General features: G+C 42.9%; 1 protein-coding gene across 1 annotated transcript in view; it reads right to left on the bottom strand.

Moving 5' to 3' along the window:
- Positions 1 to 16,813, bottom strand: part of mgat4b (alpha-1,3-mannosyl-glycoprotein 4-beta-N-acetylglucosaminyltransferase B) — a 237,419-nt gene that overhangs the window by 173,633 nt on the left and 46,973 nt on the right. The gene's annotated exons all lie outside the window — the stretch shown is intronic.

Here is a 16,813-nt window from a genome sequence, read left to right as displayed (position 1 = left end):
CTCTAAGTGACTGATTGACTAGCAGCGACTGCCTGACCGCTCTAGACAGACTCCATCTTCCTCCAATGAGCACCGCCTTCTGGTTTCCCAAAGTGGCGGCTGTCAGTCACTCAAACTGTCAGAGCTCCCTAGGCTCGGCTTCAACCAAAAATAATGAATGGGAGAAAATGTCCTCCTTGTAGATATAATATGCAACTGAACATAAAGCAAATCTCTTTTCCCAAATTCAACAACTGTACCTTACCTGACGTTAATGTACAAACTGAGCTAGAATAACTGACTTCTCCTGAAGTTACAGACTACAGTGCCTTGCGAAAGTATTCGGCCCCTTTGACCCTTTGCCACATTTCAGGCTTCAAACATAAAGATATAAAACTGTAATTTTTTGTGAAGAATCAACAACAAGTAGGACACAATTATGAAGTGGAACGAAATTTATTGGATATTTCAAACTTTTTTAACAAATAAAAAATTGGCCGTGCAAAATTATTCAGCCCCTTTACTTTCAGTGCAGCAAACTCTCTCCAGAAGTTCAGTGAGGATCTCTGAATGATCCAATGTTGACCTAAATGACTAATGATGATAAATAGAATCCACCTGTGTGTAATCAAGTCTCCGTATAAATGCACCTGCTCTGCGATAGTCTCAGAGGTCCGTTTAAAGCGCAGAGAGCATCATGAAGAACAAGGAACACACCAGGCAGGTCCGAGATACTGTTGTGGAGAAGTTTAAAGCCGGATTTGGATACAAAAAGATTTCCCAAGCTTTAAACATCCCAAGGAGCACTGTGCAAGCGATAATATTGAAATGGAAGGAGTATCAGACCACTGCAAATCTCACGAAGACCCGGCCGTCCCTCTAAACTTTCAGCTCATACAAGGAGAAGACTGATCAGAGATGCAGCCAAGAGGCCCATGATCACTCTGGATGAACTGCAGAGATCTACAGCTGAGGTGGGAGACTCTGTCCATAGGACAACAATCAGTCGTATACTGCACAAATCTGGCCTTTATGGAAGAGTGGCATGAAGAAAGCCATTTCTTAAAGATATCCATAAAAAGTGTCGTTTAAAGTTTGCCACTAGCCACCTGGGAGACACACCAAACATGTGGAAGAAGGTGCTCTGGTCAGATGAAACCAAAATCGAACTTTTTGGCAACAATGCAAAACGTTATGTTTGGCGTAAAAGCAACACAGCTCATCACCCTGAACACACCACCCCCACTGTCAAACATGGTGGTGGCAGCATCATGGTTTGGGCCTGCGTTTTCTTCAGCAGGGGCAGGGAAGATGGTTAAAATTGATGGGAAGATGGATGGAGCCAAATACAGGACCATTCTGGAAGAAAACCTGATGGAGTCTGCAAAAGACCTGAGACTGGGACGGAGATTTGTCTTCCAACAAGACAATGATCCAAAACATAAAGCAAAATCTACAATGGAATGGTTCACAAATAAACATATCCAGGTGTTAGAATGGCCAAGTCAAAGTCCAGACCTGAATCCAATCAAGAATCTGTGGAAAGAACTGAAAACTGCTGTTCACAAACGCTCTCCATCCAACCTCACTGAGCTCGAGCTGTTTTGCAAGGAGGAATGGGCAAAAATGTCAGTCTCTCGATGTGCAAACTGATAGAGACATACCCCAAGCGACTTACAGCTGTAATCGCAGCAAAAGGTGGCGCTACAAAGTATTAACTTAAGGGGGCTGAATAATTTTGCACGCCCAATTTTTCAGTTTTTTATTTGTTAAAAATGTTTGAAATATCCAATAAATTTCGTTCCACTTCATGATTGTGTCCCACTTGTTGTTGATTCTTCACAAAAAAATTACAGTTTTATATCTTTATGTTTGAAGCCTGAAATGTGGCAAAAGGTCGAAAAGTTCAAGGGGGCCGAATACTTTCGCAAGGCACTGTATCTATCTAAAAGGTCTTTGCAAAAGACATTTAGCTTCAGGCTTCCTCCACCCAAAATACTCCCATGATAGCGTAAGTGTATCATGTGCCCTTTTAAAAACAATTGTGTTTATGGATACCTCCCATTCATTAGCTCATATTTGACCCCTCATGTTTGTGATTATTAACCTCTTTCCACTGCTTTTCCCTAAGTAGTAAACAATTGCTTATGCGTTACACCTTTTCCATTCCATAATTAGTCCGCCATTTAGAATTTAACATACAGCGAGCGGTAACGTAAACATACCAAGTTTATAATTGGTGCTAATTGAACATAAAGGACGAGAAAGTGGGAGGGAAAAACATTGGGGGGGGGTCAAACTCAGTTTCCTAGAATTCCCACAGGAAGCAAAGGTGGCAGATGATTGGGCCTGGGCTTATAGGCCTACTTCCTGTTTACGGTGTTGTTGTTTGTACTCTCCTCAGAGACAGACTACACAAACCATGAAGATAAGAAGAATGCAAGCTCAGACAAATGCTAAAAGGAAAATAGAGCCACAGTTTCCTTTCAAAGGGGCGAGTTAGTTAGACTTGCTTGTTGTGGTCACTTATCTGTGGAGAAATCCATTGCTCTATAGTATCAAGGGGGTTTGCTGTTCTTAATTATGACTTGTCGGTGTTTTCCTCTAAGACCCTTTCTGATAAATGGAGTGTAAAAAATGCTCGACCAGGCAGTTTTATCCATTCTTTTTCACTTCCTCAGGTCACAGAGTTTGTTGGGCATACCCTGGGACAGTACATTTAGATGGGTTGCTGTGCCTCGGAGGAGGTAACTAGGCTTCCTTTTCGACAGGATGTCGTTGTCATAAGCCCTCACCGCAGGGACTGAGGGACTGAGACAGACAGGGGTGATGTTTCCACCGACTCTGTGGGCTGACCATGCATGAAGAGCGAATATGCTTCACATGCGAGTGTGTGTGCTTGTGTGCGTGCAGGATTCTATGCTGCCGTTTCATTTATACAACCTTGACAGACATGAAGGATCAGGGATGCATGGAATTGATGTTGATGCAGGGAACCCTTATTCTTTATAGTGTGATGATTCTGTCTGGAACGGATGACGTGAGCTCTCGCCCTCTCTCATTCTCAAGACAGTGCACGGACACAGATTCACTGTTACGTAATAGTACGAGGCACAGCAAACAGACAATGCTGCCAAAGTAGAGGCATAAAAAACATGTTTTGTATCTAGTATTCAGTCAGTCAACACCGGGGGGGCAGAGTCAGAGTCAAACAAACACAGTCCAACCCGTATTCTTTGCGTGACTGGATGGTGTAACACAGCTGACTGTTCTGCTTACCAAGGAACCACGCATTCGCTGGGGCAACATTATAGGCCGATCCCAACCGTCCCCTAAACCCTGTTTATGGCCCACAAACTCAGTAGGGAAAAACATAATGTTATAAACAACTGGGACAAATCCCATCACCAGTATCATATCAAGTACATCAATCGCCAGACCTCTAATGGTCATTTACATCCCAGGAACTGGGCCATTAGGCCACAAGACTTGGTGTTGTCCAATATCAGGCACCCCTGACCAAGCTGATGACTGATATGGATGCCATGCAAGGCAACAACCGTCATAGTTAAGATGTAAAAACAGAACAAAACTATTTGGACATATTGGCATTTGCCTCGCTACTCTGAATCCATATTGATTGTGACACCATAGGTCAGAACTGTTGTCTCTCAATATGGGCTGTGTCTTTATGTCTAAATCCCCTGCATGTCTAAATTGGTCCGGGTATGGGGATCCACAGCCAACTGAGACACAGATTCCCAGCAACCACCACAATTGAGGTCAACGACAGGTCAAACTATAGAGTGGAACGATAGTAGTAAGTCAATGGTGAGACTGTTACATTGTCCATGTTATTCTGTTATGATGAAGTCTGTTTGTGTGGTGTTCTTATAAACTGTGTGTTAAGTGTTTTCTGAAGAGTCTGAGTTTTGTCTTGTTTCTGATAGCTATAGACAGATGATAAATCAGACAAGTTATCTACCAGTCTGTTGTTGAGTCACTGTTGATACAATCCCTATATGGCAATACCAAAACAGACTTGCATCAAGGCTGTCTATCCAACCTTGGAGTTACTCAGTATTTACACAATGAGAGAATTATTTCATACAACACTTCAAACTGCTCACAAAGGAGCTTTTGCAGTGCTTTTATGAGTCCAAAACCATCTGTCTAGAGCATTAATCTTGTTTGGCTCAGGTGTGAAAGTGAACTCTCCAGAACGTTTGAACAGAGTTTGAACAGAGTTGGCCATGTGTGCTCAGGGAGGCCTATGAAGTCAGCCTCTCCAAACAGGATTTTTCAGCAGACCTGCGAGTCCTCATTACCAAATATGCACAAATTACGCAACGTAAACGAGGGCCAAGCTACACAGGCATGGCAGTTCCCGCAAGCTAATATCTGGAGCCGTGTTTTCTACTTGGCTGTTATAAAAATAAAAATAACTCCAACTGACATTTCCTGTCAGAACAAATGGACAGGAGCCCTGTAGTCAGAGGTGAAAAGCACACAGGATGTTGAAAAGAGCACTGGCGTACAACTATCGCCGACAGCTTGCTGTTGACCTGTGGGTCATTCCTTCTTGTTTGCCACACAGCTTCTTCCAAAACCGCCTCCTGAGTGTCCACATGGTATAGCCCGTCATTGTCGTTGCCATGCCTGTGTCTGTCTGGCCTTATCATTGAATGACACCTAGCTTTCCACTAATCCCACCTCTGACACCAGTGCGCATGGCAGACATCTCCAGTCTGGAAGCTGAGGGCGCTGAAAGGGAACCATACTGCTAGGCTTCTTCGTCAAGGCAGATGCAACAGATGAAAGGCGCCAATGAAAGTGATTGACAGATGCAGTAGATTCACCAGAAGCATAGCCTTCCCTTTAGACATCATCTGATACCAGGGAAGACCAGACAACTACAGTAGTAGAACAAGTACCTCCCCAAGCTTCGTATTGCATTATTTGCCGATGCTGCTAGACAACTGCTAGACAGCAATGGCTTGTGTAAAGGTTTGTTGTGTTAGTTTGTGTGTGTGAAATGCTTGAGAGCCCTAAAGGCCCTAAAACACGCAGGACGAATGTTATGTGGAAAAGCATGTATGTACTTTACGACCAGCACAGTGGTCTCAGACAGACTCATCCATAACTTACAACCCATGGCAACACACAGCCATTACGGACACCCAATGGAACCAATCAGAGCCTTAGCCAGGGGGCGATGGGACCAATAAGAGTGCATATGGACACTACAGATGATCTGGCAACATGCCATCAGAGCAACAGTAAATGATGGATGGAGGAATAGAGGAGAAAGAGGGACAGACAAATACCCCAGGTGAGGTAGGAGACAATATAAGGGTAAACTTTGGAAGTTCAGGGTCCCAATGTGAGTCATGTAATGCCTGCAGAGCAACGTATAGTTATTTTCTACCAGGATAGAGAGATATCATTAACTTTTAGAGAGTAGATGTCATCTAAAACAAAACTGATTCGACAGTACCTAAACAACGATGGGTTGACGCCTCCACACACAAACAACATCTTCATGCCATTCATGACCAGTAAAGTGTGAACCATTAAGCCTTTAGTTTAACCGTTAAAGTGGAACTGACAGCATTTTAACTACTTTGCAGATATATAACAAACAGACAATCATAATATCAGTAAAAATATCAAATTCCTAGTTTATGCAACAAAACAGTTTTAAATGTTTTTAAAAATAGGTTCTATTTGACTCAAAATTCCATGATGCACAGTAAGGCATTGTTGGCAGAATAGATGGATGCAGTTCAATGCATGATTAATATGCTACACGGCCAAAAGTATGTGGTCACCCCTTCAAATTAGTAGATTTGGCTATTTCAGCCACACCCGTTGCTGACTGGTGTATAGAATCGAGCACACCGCCATGCAATCTCCATAGACAAACGTACTGAAGAGCTCACTGACTTTCAACGTGGCACCGTCATAGGATGCCATCTTTCCAACAAGTCAGTTCATCAAATTGCTGCTAGAGCTGCCCCGGTCAACTGTAAGAGCTGTTATTGTGAAGTGGAAATGTCTAGGAGCAACAACAGCTCAGCCGGAAAGTGGTAGGCCAAACAAGCTCTCTGTCCTCAGTTGCAACACTTACTACCGAGTTCCAAACTGTCGCTGGAAGCAAGACAAGAACTCTTCATGGGGAGCTTCATGAAATGGGTTTCCAATGCCAAGCAGCTGCACACGAGCCTAAGATCACCATGCACAATGCCAAGCGTCGGCTGGAGTGTTATAAAGCTTGCCGCCATTGGACTCTGGAGCAGTGGAAACGCGTTCTCTGGAGTGACGAATCATGCTTCACCATCTGGCAGTCCGACGGATGAATCTGGGTTTGGCAGATGCCAGGAGAAAGCTACCTGCCCGAATGCACAGTGCCAACTGTAAAGTTTGGTGGAGGAGGAATAATGGTCTGGGGCTGTTTTTAATGGTTCGGGCTAGGCCGCTTATTCCAGTGAAGGGAAACCTTAATGCTACAGCATACAATGACATTCTAGATGATTCTGTGCTTCCAACTTTGGGCAACAGTTTGGGGAAGGCCCTTTCCTATTTCAGCATGACAATGCCTCCGTGAGCAAAGCGAGGTCCATAAAGAAATGGTTTCCCTCACTAATGCTCTTGAAGCTGAATGGAAGCAAGTCCCCGCAGCAATGTTCCAACATCTAGTGGAAAGCCTTCCCAGAAGAGTGGAGGCTGTTAATACGGGTGGCAGGTAGCCTAATGGTTAGAGCGTTGGGCCAGTAACCGAAAGGTTGCTAGATCGATTCCCCGAGCTGAGAAGGTAAAAATCTATCGTTCTGTCCATGAACAAGGCAGTCATTGTAAATAAGAATTTGTTCTTAACTGACTTGCCTAGTTAAAATAAAGGTTGCATTTTAAAAAATAGCAGCAAAGGGGGGACCAACTCCATATTAATGCCCATGATTTTGGAATGAGACGATCAATGAGCAGGTGTCCACATACCTTTGGCCATGTAGTGTAATTCACCAATACATTTCTTGGTAGTCCAAAAGATATTGCCATCAGGTTGTAAATCACAGCTGGCCTGGTACATTGTTTGCTGCCTCCAACCTTTCGGGATGCACTGTTTCAGTTTCAATGGCTCAATATTTTCAACAAAAACGGACGACTAACTAATGCTGGGAATGTCAATACAATCAAACTAGCATGGGCAATGATCACAGGTCAGTCAAAACGTGGCTAATAGACATGTGCCAAACAAGGCCATGATTTGGGTTGTCAAATCATTTTGTCCCGCAACCATACCACCTGCGATGCGCTGCACTACAAATCACAGCAAGCACTGCCAATGTGCTGCACGCCCAAACGGCAGTGCATTGACACATACACACCACTCCTCCCAGACCCACACACGAGCCAGCGAATGCGCTGTATCGTATCATCACTAATGGCACTGACTCAATCTTCTACAGGACCGAAAGTTTAAACCCGTTTTAGGCAAAATCTCAATGCCAAGTTTCGATCCCAGTGGGTCATTGCTGAGGCCTACAGAACATGTAATCTTGGTTGTCAAAAAGTTATAAGTTAAAGGATTTACACGCGGGTATAAATTACTAAAAGACAACAGGACACACAAGCGAGTATAAATGAGTCAACAGTTGAGTCATCTGCTTTGCGAAATTACAGCCTGATGCGCTGGCATCAGTGAATTCAACTGCAAGTGAAACTGACAGTGTTTTAACTACTTTTCTGATAAAACAGACAATCATAATATCAGTCAAAAATATTAAATTCCCAGTTTCTGCTTCAAAACCAAGTTTATAAGAGGTTTTAAAATTAGGTTCTATCTGACTGTAAATTCCATTACGTACAGTAATGCCTTGTTAGCAGACTAGATGGATGCAGTACAATGCATGACTAATATAATTCACCAAGATGTTTCGTGGTAGTCCAAAAGATATTGCCACCAGGTTGTAAATCACAGCTGGCCTGGTACATTGTTTGCTGCATCCACCCATTCGGGATGCACTGTTTCAGTTTCAATGACTCAATGTTTTGAATAAAAACAGACAGCTGTACCTAAGGTTGGGGATGTCAATACAATCAAACTAGCATGGACAATGATCACAAGTCAGTCATAACGTGGCTAATAGACATGTGCCAAACAAGGCCCACGGGCCGAATAGGACACACAAGCAAGTATAAATGAGTCAACAATTGAGTAATCTACTTTATGAAATTACAGCTTGATGCGCTCGCATAGGTCAATTCAACTTCTATTGTGCTGCTTTCGTGTGACAGTACAGTATACAGCACGCAGCCGAGGTAAAGTGTACAGACACGTGTCACATTCCTAGCTAGGCTACTAAAATGTTGCAGTCTGGCATTGTTTTTTAAAGCTTGTCAATGAATAACCAAAAAACTAAACCTGCAACAAAACACCATGCAAAGGAGAAACATGTCGGCCTATTGCAGCAACATTTGAGCAGTAGCCTAGGCTGGCTAATTCACTATAATACATTTTGAGTGCACCATACAGCAATGCTGCATTCAACTGCACCAGTGATCCATGCAGTGATTTAAAAAAAAAAAACATGTTAAGTTTAAATGTTACAACAAACCTATAGCTACATTTGTTATTTGGAGTAATTAAATACTTTTTGATTAGGATCGCAGCATATTATGCACATCTGCAAGCATAGCAGCAAAGGCTGGTATAATATTATGTATATCTTCTTTAGTTTTAATATGTTAAAATGCTACAGCATCTTATGTACAGAAGTGGACATTATAAAAGACCATATTTTTTTCTAATAAAACAATGGCCAGTTTGGGTCACAGTTGCAATTATTTTTGTCTGGCCCACAAACGTGTTGTGTTTTTTCAATATGGCCCATGCGCTGATTGAGTTTGACACCCCATGGGCTAGCATATCTATTTATGTAGCTAGCTATTTACTTAGCCAACTAGCTAGGAGGATGTCATGTCATTGGAGGAGTGGGTGAGTGAGTGACCAATTTTTTCCCCTCATTGTTTTTTTGGTGGCTACAACTAGAGATGCATGTGTCATTTTGTTAGCTAGCAAGAAATGTGAATTGCTTTGCAAGCTAGCTAACTGCTTTGGCAGGCAAGCTGCAGAAGGACGAGCAGGCTACTATTCCCCATCGTTTCAATGCAATTTTAACAGCCAACTAGCTTTAAAAAGTTTGAGAGGATTTATCCAATGTTCCCTTGTTAGATTTTGTCTCATCTCGCTCTGGCTAGCATTAGTTGTTAAGCTTGTTATTGCTAATGTGCATAGGCAACTGAGGGAGAGAGAGAGAGCCTTTTTCATGGTTGTTTGATCAATAGGACTGTGAAGTTCCCAAATATAAGAGGACTCCTGTGGTATTTAGATATTTGCAGAGTCCACTCAGGTGGATTTTGGCGAATGCATTCTAATGATCTAAAGTCGCGCTACTGCCTGTAAACACAATCCAGTTCAAAGTGAAATGGCAAATGGCTTGTTTGCATATAGGTCTACTTAAGCACCGATTGGCCATGGCGCACAGGTATGCGTAGACTCCGGTCCTGGTCCAGACAGATGTTTTTATTAGGTTTTTATTTACTGCGGTGTCTATTAGTTGTCCAAACACACGGCCGCTTTCCCACTCTATATTGCTAAAAACAAAAATCACAAATGCCGTACTATACGTCGTTCCCAAACATTCTATGAATTTATGAACACTTGAAAATGACCATATCTAAGTGCTCGCTTGTCAGAAACTGTAAAACAAAAACATCTGATTTAATGTTGCTAAACCGCTGTCAGTTCCACATCAACCTCTCCACTAAAGGAACATTACGTGCTGTCAGCTACTGCACAATGTGGAGAACAGGACAAGGTTTGTTTTTTTGCATTGTTTGTAACTTATTTTTGTACTTATTTTGTGCATAATGTTCCTACTACCATCTCTTATGACCGAAAATAACTTCTGGACATCAGAACTGGGATAACTTACCACGAACTGGAAGAAGCTTTTTCCTTTAACGAGTCCGACGAGAACGATATACTGCTCTCCCGGGAACAGGCCTAGATCCCAGTCATTTGCGTGAAGAAAAGACGGAGGAAAAGAGGACACAGATCAGGCTGCCTTCTGAGAATCCGTAGGCGAGCAAGTAAACTCCCACTACCATCAATTCTACTTGCTAACATGCAATCATTGGAAAATAAAATGTATGACCTACGATTATCCTACCGACAGGACATTAAGAACTGTAATATCTTATGTTGTTTCACCGAGTCGTGGCTGAATGACGACACGGATAATATAGAGCTGGAGGGATATTCAATGCACCGGCAGAAAGTAAGACGAGCGGTAGGGTTGTTTGTCTTTTTGTCAATAACAGCTGGTGAGCGATGTCTAATATTAACCTGTTGGGGGTAGGGGGCAGTATTGACACGGCCGGATAAAAAAAACGTACCCGATTTAATCTGGTTACTACTCCTGCCCAGTAACTAGAATATGCATATAATTATTGGCTTTGGATAGGAAACACCCTAAAGTTTCTAAAACTGTTTGAATGGCGTCTGTGAGTATAACAGAACTCATATGGCAGGCAAAAACCTGAGAAGATTCCTTACAGGAAGTGCCCTCTCTGACAAGATCTTGTTCTTCTTGTCTCTGTTTATTGAAGACTGAGGATCTTTGCTGTAACGTGACACTTCCTACGGCTCCCATAGGCTCTCAGAGCCCGGGAAAAAGCTGAATGATATCGAGGCAGCCCCAGGCTGAAACACATTTACGCTTTTGGCAAGTGGCCGATCAGAGGACAATGGGCTTAGGCGCGTGCACGAGTCGACCCTGTGCTTTATTTTCTTTCCTCTTTTTACCTAAACGCAGATTCCCGGTCGGAATATTATCGCTTTTTTATGAGAAAAATGGCATAAAAATTGGTTTTAAACAGCGGTTGACATGCTTCGAAGTACGGTAATGGAATATTTAGACATTTTTTGTCACGCCATGCGCACGACCGTTATTTACCATTCGTATAGTGTCTAGAACGCACGAACAAAACAGAGGATATTTGGATATAACGATGGATTATTTGGGACCAAACCTACATTTGTTATTGAAGTAGAAGTCCTGGGAGTGCATTCTGACGAAGAACAGGAAAGGTAAGAACATTTTTCTTATAGGAAATAGGATTTTGGTGAAGGCTAATCTTGCCGGGTGTCTAAATAGCTAGCCGTGATGGCTGGGCTATGTACTTAGAATATTGCAAAATGTGCTTCATCCGAAAAGCTATTTTAAAATCGGACATATCGAGTGCATAGAGGAGTAATGTATCTATAATTCTTAAAATAATTGTTATGCTTTTTGTGAACGTTTATCGTGAGTAATTTAGCAAACTGTTAGTAAATTCCCCGGAAGTATGCTTTTTCTGAACGTCACATGCTGATGTAAAAAGCTGTTTTTTGATATAAATATGAACTTGATTGAACAGACATGCATGTATTGTATAACATAATGTCCTAGGTGTGTCATCTGATGAAGATCATAAAAGGTTAGTGCTGCATTTAGCTGTGGTTTGGGTTTTTGTGACATTATATGCTAGCTTGAAAAATGGGTGTCTGATTATTTCTGGCTGGGCACTCTCCTGACATAATCTAATGTTTTGCGTTCGTTGTAAAGCCTTTTTGAAATCGGACAGTGTGGTTAGATTAAGGAGAGTCTTGTCTTTAAATAGCTGTAAAATAGTCATATGTTTGAGAAATTGAAGTAATAGTATTTCAAACGATTCAAAAATCGCGCCGCTGAATTCAGGTGGCTGTTACGTAGGTGGGACGAATTCGTCCCGCCTTGCCCATAGAGGTTAACGAGAGTCTTATCTTCAAAATGCTGTAAAATAGTCATATGTTTGAGAAATTGAAGTAATAGCATTTCTAAGGTATTTGAATAACGCGCCACAGGATTCCACTGGCTGTTACGTAGGTGGGACGATTTCGTCCCGCCGGCCCTAGAGAGTTTAAAGAAGTCTCAAGGTATTGCTCACCTGAGGTAGAGTCCCTTACGATAAGCTGTAGACCACACCATCTACCAAGACAGTTCTCATCTATATTATTCGTAGCCATCTATTTACCACCACAGACCGATGCTGGCACTAAGACCTCACTCAACCAACTCAGTAAGGCCATAAGCAAACAAGAAAATGCTCACTCAGAAGCGGCGCTCCTAGTGGCCGGGGACTTTAATACAGGCAAACTTAAATCACATGGGCACCCATAGAAAAAAAAAATACTCTAGACCACCTTTACTCCACACAGAGACGCATACAAAGCTCTCCCTCGCCCTTCATTTGGCAAATCTGACCATAATTCTATCCTCCTGATTCCTGCTTACAAGCAAAAACTATTGGCAGATGACACGGATGCTGCGCTACAGGACTGTTTTGCTAACACAGACTGGAATATTTTCCGGGTTCATCCAATGGCATTGAGGAGTATACCACCTCAGTCACCGGCTTCATCAATAAGTGCATCCACGACGTAGTCCCCACAGTGACCGTACGTACATATCCCAACCAGAACCCATGAATTACAGGCAACATCCGCATCGAGCTAAAGGCTAGAGGTGCCGCTTTCAAGGAGCGGGACACTAATCCGGACACCATAAAAAAATCCCGCTATGCCCTCAGATGAACCATCAAACAAGCAAAGCGTCAATACAGGATTAAAATTGAATCCTATAACACCGTGCTCTGATGCTCGTCAGATGTGACAGGGCTTGAAAACTATTACGGACAACAAAGGGAAACTCAGACGCGAGCTGACCAGTGATGTGAGCCTACCAGACGAGCTAAATGCCTTTTATACTCACTTTGAGGCAAGCAACACTGAAGCATGCACGAGAGCACCAGCTGTTCTGGATGACTGTGTGATAATGCTCTCGGTAAACAATGTGAGCAAGACCGTTAAACAGGTCAACATTCACAAAGCCACAGGGCCAGATGGATTACCAAGATATGTACTCAAGGCATGCGCAGGCCAACTGGTAAGTGTCTTCACTGACATTTTCAACCTCTCCCTGACCGAGTCTGTAATACCTACATGTTTTAAGCAGACCACCATAGTCCCTGTGCCCAGGGAAGCGAAGGTAACCTGCTTAAATGATTGCCGCCTTGTAACACTCACGTCGGTAGCCATGAAGTGTTTTGAAAGACTGGTCATGGCTCACAACAGCATCCTGCCGGATACCCTAGACCCACTCCAATTCACAAGCCCACTCACCAATCGCACTCCACACTGCCCTTTCCCACCTGGACAAAAGGAACACCTATGTGAGAATTCTGTTCATTGACTACAGCTCAGCGTTCAACACCATAGTGCCCACGAAGCTCATCAATAAGCTAAGGACCCTGGGATTAAACACCTCCCCCTGCAACTGGAACCTGGACTTCCTGACAGGGCGCCCCCAGGTGGTAAGTGTAGGCAACAACACATTTGCCATGCTGATCCTCAACACTGGGGCCCCTCAGGGGTGTGTACTTAGTCCCCTCCTGTACTCCCTATTCACCCACGACTGCATGGCCAAACACGACTCCAACACCATCATTTAGTTTGCTGACGATACAACAGTGATAGGCTTGAACACCAACAACGAGGAGACAGCCTACAGGGAGGAAGTCAGAACTGCAAGTGTGGTGCCAGGACAACAACCTCTCCTTCAATATGAGTAAGAAAAAGGAGCTGATCATGGACTACAGTAAAAGGCAGGCCGAACAGGCCCCCATTAACATCAATGGGGCTGTAGTGGAGAGGGTCGAGAGTTTCAAGTTCCTTGGTGTCCACATCACCATCGATCTATCATGGTCCAAACACACCAAGTCAGTCGTGAAGATGGCATGACAAAACCTTTTCCCCCTCAGGAGACTGAAAAGATTTGGCATGGGTCCCCAGATCCTCAAAAAGGTCTACAGCTGCACCATCGAGAGCATCCTGACCGGTTGCATCACCGCCTGGTATGGCAACTGTAAGGCATCTGACCGTAAGGCGCTACAGAGGGTAGTGCGTACGGCCCAGTACATCACTGGGGCCAAGCTTCCTGCAATCCAGGATCTATATAATAGGCGGTGTCAGAGGAAACCCATAAAATTGTCAGACTCCAGTCACCCAAATCATAGACTGTTTTCTCTGCTACCACATATCCACAGATTTGGATAGAAAACACTCTAAAGTTTCTAAAAACGGTTAAAATAATGTCCGTGAGTATAACAGAACTGATATGGCAGGCGAAACCCCGAGGACAAACCATCCAGGGAATTTTTATTTTTAGGTCATAGGATATTCCATTTGTTTTCTATGGGATACCCTTATTATTAGAAACCTGGTTGCAGTTCCTATGGCTTCCACTAAATGGCAACAGTCTTTAGAAATTGTTAGATTTTTTTCTTTTGAGAAATGAAGTAGTGTTATTCTTTGTAAGTGTCACTCCAGGTGGACTCTACTGTTGTGATGCGCGTGAACTGGAGCGCGTGAACACGTTGTTTTTATCCGGTATTGGAAACAATTCATTACGTCTTAAATTTTATCGATTATTTACGTTTTAGGGTACCTGAGGTTGGATTCGGAACTTTGTTTGAAATGTTTGGACCAAGTTTACAGGTAACTTATTAGATACTTTGTAGGCATGTTGGGCGAGTTGACACCGGTGTATTTCTGACATTTTTGAACAAAAGGAACATTTGTGATGTTTCTGGGACATTTTGGAGTGCCAACAGAAGAAGATCTTCAAAGGTAAGGCATGAATTATATCGCTATTTCTGACTTTTGCGGCGCACCTGCCTGGTTGAAATATGATTTTCATGTGTTTGTATGCGGGGCGCTGTCCTCAGATAATCGCATGGTTTGCTTTCACCGTAAAGCCTTTTTGAAATCTGACACCGCGGCTGGATTAACAAGAAGTTAAGCTTTAATTTGATGTATAACACATATATTTTCAAGAATGTTAAATATTTGAATTTGGTATTTTTGAATTTCGCGCTCTGCAATTTCACCGGATGTTGGCCAGGTGGGATGCCACCATCCCACCTGCCCATAAGACGTTAACAGCTTCTACCCCCAAGCCATAAGACTGCTGAACAATTAATCAAATGGCCACCGGACTATTACATTCCGCCCCCCAATTTGTTTTGTACACTGCTGCTACTCGCTGTTTATTATCTATGCAGTTTCACTTCACCCCTACCTACATGTACAAATTACCTCTAACCTGTACCCCCGCACACTGACTTGGTACCGGTACCCCCTGTATATAGCCTTGTTATTGTTATGTTATTGTGTTACTTTAGTTTATTTGGTAAATATTTTCTTAACTCTTCTTGAACTGCACTGTTGGTTAAGGGCTTGTAAGTAAGCATTTCACGGTATGGTCTACACTTGTTGTATTCGGCGCATGTGGCAAATAAAGTTTGATTTGATTTGAAAATGAGTGAGTGAGAAACAGCAATTGATTGATCGAGAGAGAAAAGAAGCAAGTGAGAGACAGATACAGAAAAACAATGTATGACAAAGAGCAAGAGAAAAAAGAAAAGTGCTGACAGACAGCAGCGGCCATGGCAGTCTGGGAGGGAGGCTGATCCCGGATGATGGGGTCAGGGTTCACATCTTGTGGTTTTGTCAGAGCTCAGAACCACTTGACCCTGCCGGGGACCGCGGATGACCACAGACGCTAGACGGTCGATGCAGATTGAACCCAGAGTGCTGCGGTGACCAGAGTGGACATTTCACCCCCTCCCCATCCCCCCCTCTACTCAAAGCCTGTGAGAGCAAATTTCCATAAAGATATAACTACTGCAGAGGACCTGAGGGGCTGTTCACACACATATATCATGCTGCTGACACAGGACAGTGTGAGAGAGGCAGGTGTCGATAGGACACCATTAATCATGACGAGGGTTTGAAAGAATTATTTTGTGATGCTACTGTATGTACTGTAAAGGGGAAGGAGGGACATGCATACTTTTATAATGACAGTTACAGTGTTCTTTTAAAGCTCTCTCCGTTACATTTCTGCTCAACCTAATCAAATAATGAATTGATTTTGGCAATGTCAATGAGGAAAATAACATATCGAATTGAAAGAAATAGAACTGAACAAGAGGGACCAAGACAGTAATGTAACTGACAGTATTTTACTCATTACACACAGCAGGACATTCTGAGCAAGGCTCTTTCTAATTCTGAGAACATTTAGGCCCCTGAAAATTATTTAAAAAAATTATGAATGGCAATTTGCTTCACTCGCTCCTCTGTACTCTGCTGTTCAAGATTTTTGCTGATACGGGGACTCTTTTCTCCTTACTTAGTACGCAGATACGCAACAGAAGCCTAGTCTTGGTTATAGAGCAAAGGCAATCAGATCTGCCAGTCATTGTTTTCATCTGATTGCCAAATATTCACTTCTAAAAAGCACTCCTGTAAGCTGCCCGTGCACATTAATCCACTCACACAATAAGTCCAGCATCCAAACAGTGTGTTGTTTGATGAATGGAAAGAGACATCTGTTAAAAACAACTAAACGTGTACTGTAAATGACATTCTGAGATTGTCATTAGGCCTACACTTATAGTCTGAATTGTGGTAATGTTAAATAAGTGTAATAGTCTATAGTTTTCTTGACAGAGAGAGAGAGAGAGAGAGAGAGAGAGAGAGAGAGAGAGAGAGAGAGAGAGAGAGAGAGAGAGAGAGACAGAGAGCATGGGCTCCTGAGTTCTCCTGAAAAAATATAGAATTAGAGTTGGACTTATAAAGGATACTAACCTCAACATCAAAACCTTCAATCCAAATCACAATTCCATA

The sequence above is a fragment of the Salmo salar genome, chromosome ssa09 (assembly GCF_905237065.1).
Source record: "Salmo salar chromosome ssa09, Ssal_v3.1, whole genome shotgun sequence".
NCBI lineage: Eukaryota > Metazoa > Chordata > Actinopteri > Salmoniformes > Salmonidae > Salmo > Salmo salar.
The sequence above is the reverse complement of the archived record's forward strand: the minus strand, read 5'-3'. Positions and strand labels throughout refer to the sequence as shown.